Below are 3,299 nucleotides of genomic sequence, written 5' to 3'. Positions count from 1 at the left end.
ATATCATCAATAAACAAATTAGCCATATTGGTAATTCTATCCACAACTACAAGGTTCAAATCATTACCTCGTTCAGTTCCTGGTAAACCAAGAACAAAGTCCATACTCACCGAATCTGAAGGTCTATTGGGAATGGGTAATTGAATGTATAGTCCAACGTTTTGACTTCTCCCTTTCAAATGTTGACATACCCCACACTTACTCACATAACTTTGTACATCTTCCTTCATCTTAGGCCAAATATAGAAGTGACTCAAATTCCTAAGTGTTTTCTCAACACCAAAGTGTCTAGGAAACATGCCATTATGCTTTTCTTGGACCAAGTTTTCCCTCATTGAGCAATGGGGAATACATTGTTGATTGTTCTTGAACAATAGCCCATCCTACAACATAAACTATTTCCATGGACTGTTGTCCCTATTGACTAGATTTTTACACGCTGCAAAAGCTTCTTTAAAACAAGAATCAATGCCATATAAGTCCTTCAAATAATAAAAGCGTAAAATTTGTATTTGACTTTCTTGCATGATTAAGCATCTCCTTCTCAAGGCATCAGGAACCTTATTTTTCTTCCCACTAATGTTCTTCAAAACAAAAGTGAAATTTTGAAGGAACTCCACCCACTTTGCATGTTTATGATTTAATTTATGTTGTTACCTAATGTATTGTAAGGCAAAATTATCTGTGTATAGAACAAACTCCATAGGCATCGAGTAATGCCTCCAATGCTTCAAAGCTTGAACCACTGCATAAAATTCTTTATCGTAGGAAGAGTATCTCTATTTTGACTCATTTAAATTCTCGCTCAAATATACAATGGGATTATCTTTTGGCTTAGTACAGCTCCAATGGTTGTCCCACTAGCATCACATCTCACTTGAAAGGGTTAATTGAAGTCTGAAAACTTCAACACCGACTTCTCATTGATCTTCTTCTTCAATAGTTGAAAATTGTTTTCTACTACTGTTGTACAATAAATGGTGGCCTATTCTTCTTGGTGGTGTCAATGATAGGTGCACAAATGCCACTAAAATTCCTTATAAATTTTCTATAGAGGTTGGCTAAGCCATGAAAATTTCTCACCTCAAAAATTTTCTTAGGTGAGAGCCAATTTACAATTGCCTCTATCTTCTCCAGATCCATTTTCAAGACATCCTTAGAAATGATAAAACCCAAGTATAAAATCTCACTCTTCGTAGAATAACACTTCTTCATGTTAATCAACAACTTTTGCTATTGCAATCTCTTTAAAACATAATTCAAATTTCTAAAGTGTTCTTCTTTAGTTTGACTGAAAATTTAAATGTTATCCAACTAAACAATGACAAAATTACTAATGAGCTCCTTCAATACTTCATTCATCAGCTGTATAAATGTACTGGGTTCATTTGACAAGCCAAATGGCATGACCATCCACTTGTACAAGACTTCATTGGTCTTGAAAGTTGTCTTCCACTTGTCTCCTTCTCTAATCTGAATTTGATTATAAGCACTTTTCGGGTCAATCTTTGAGAAGCAAGTTGCCCCACCCAAGCAATCCATCACGTCATCCATATGTGGCAATGGAAACCTATAACGAATGGTGACGTTGTTGATTTCTCTAAATTCAGTGCACATTCTCCATTCCCAACCATTCTTTGGACTTAGTATTGTACGTACAACACAAAGACTCAAACTTACTCTTATTAGTCCTTTGTCCAAAAATTATTGGACTTGCTCCCTCACTTCCTCATTGTCTTTGGGTGTCATTCGATATGAAACATTGTTTGGAAGACTTGTTCCCAATATCAAGTCTATGTGATGACTAATACTTCTTTTGGGTGGCAACTCACTTGGCAATTCATCAACTACAATATAATGAAACCCATGAAAAAACTCATGAAATTCAATGGTTAAATCTGAAATTTCGGTGTGTTGAAGTACTACCTCTAGCTTGCAAACCACTGCATAGCTTACCTCTTCTTCTTCCATCTATTGTAGAAATTCCTTTCCACTAAGCAACAGTTCTTTTGGGCTGCTTGTTTCACAAGTACCTTCCTCTTTCAATGGTACAAGAGTGTGCTTGATACCATCCTTTTCAAACTTATAACAATTTCTCTCTCCATCATGTGTCACCTTCATATCAAACTGCCATGGGTGACCCAAAATAATGTCAGAAGCATCCATTGGCATTACATCACAGAGCACCTTGTCTTTATACCTACCTATATGAAACTCAACTTCACTTTGTTCATGCACGAACAATTGGTGTCCTTTTTTCAACCATGATACCTTATAAGGTGTAGGATGCTTAATCTTTTCCAACCCCAATTCTCCACCATTTCTTGGGAAAGTATATTATACATACTTCCGATGTCAATCACCAATTTTTCCTTACACATTTTCTTGAATAAGGATTTCCTTTCGACAAGTTCAACAGTCTCCTTTGCTAGTTTTAATATGACTTTGTGCATCATCAACACCTCTCCAATCTCTGGCACATTCTCTACCTCATGTACTTATGCCTCTATTGCTTCAGTTTGAGCTACGTATGAACCTCGTTGTCCTGTATTCTCATTCTCAGGACATTCAAAAGATCGGTGACCTAATTCGTTACATATGTAACATTGATAGATAATCTCTTTGCATCTTCCTCTACCTCTACCTGTCTAGTAAGGTATTCCTCCTCTCTGACTTCCCTTCCTAATTTGAGTTTCCTTCATCTTTCCTTTGTGTAAGAAAATTTCCTCTTCCATTTGTCTGGCCTTTCCCTTTGGAAAAACCATGTCCTCTACCAGATCTTTGCATCCTAGCTATCTTTTCTTCTACCTTCAAGGCGCAGTAATATGCTTTCTCTATTGTCCTTGGAGAAAGTATGTTGATTTCATCTTGGATATCTAACCTCAAACCATTGATATCACTTGATGTCTTCTCTGGGGTATCTTCTACTTAACCTACTAAGAAATTCAACTTGTAAAAATCTTCGATGTAGTCCCTCATTGTCATTATCTTTTGTTTAATATTTTGCATCTGTTTGTAAAGAGTTAGCTGGTAATCCTTTGGCAAGAACTTACTCTTCATATTTTCCACCACTCTATCCCATCTCTTGATCAATGGTTTGTCCTTCTTCCTTCATTCAACTTGTAAATTTTCCCACCATAGTGCAACATGGCCTTTCAACCTTGTCACAGCAAACTTGACACTCTTATCCTTGTACTTAAAATACTTGTCCATCTCACTTATCCAATCTATTATATTCTCATATTCCAAATTACCATCATAAATAGATATTTCAGGCATTGGTCTTGAACTTGAGCCCA

At 36.3% G+C, this 3,299-nt stretch overlaps 1 non-coding gene across 1 annotated transcript; it reads right to left on the bottom strand.

The window, feature by feature from the left end:
- Positions 1-2,096: 2,096 nt before the first annotated feature.
- On the bottom strand, positions 2,097-2,185 carry LOC149220838 (small nucleolar RNA SNORD62). Its single transcript, XR_016249864.1, has one exon. It is a non-coding gene; the product is annotated as a small nucleolar RNA SNORD62 (small nucleolar RNA).
- Positions 2,186-3,299: the final 1,114 nt, after the last annotated feature.

This window comes from Pinus tabuliformis, chromosome Q (assembly GCF_031772625.1).
Source record: "Pinus tabuliformis cultivar Carrire ecotype Pingquan chromosome Q, CPIR1, whole genome shotgun sequence".
Classification (NCBI taxonomy): Eukaryota; Viridiplantae; Streptophyta; class Pinopsida; order Pinales; family Pinaceae; genus Pinus; species Pinus tabuliformis.
This window is presented reverse-complemented; position numbering and strand designations above follow the sequence as displayed.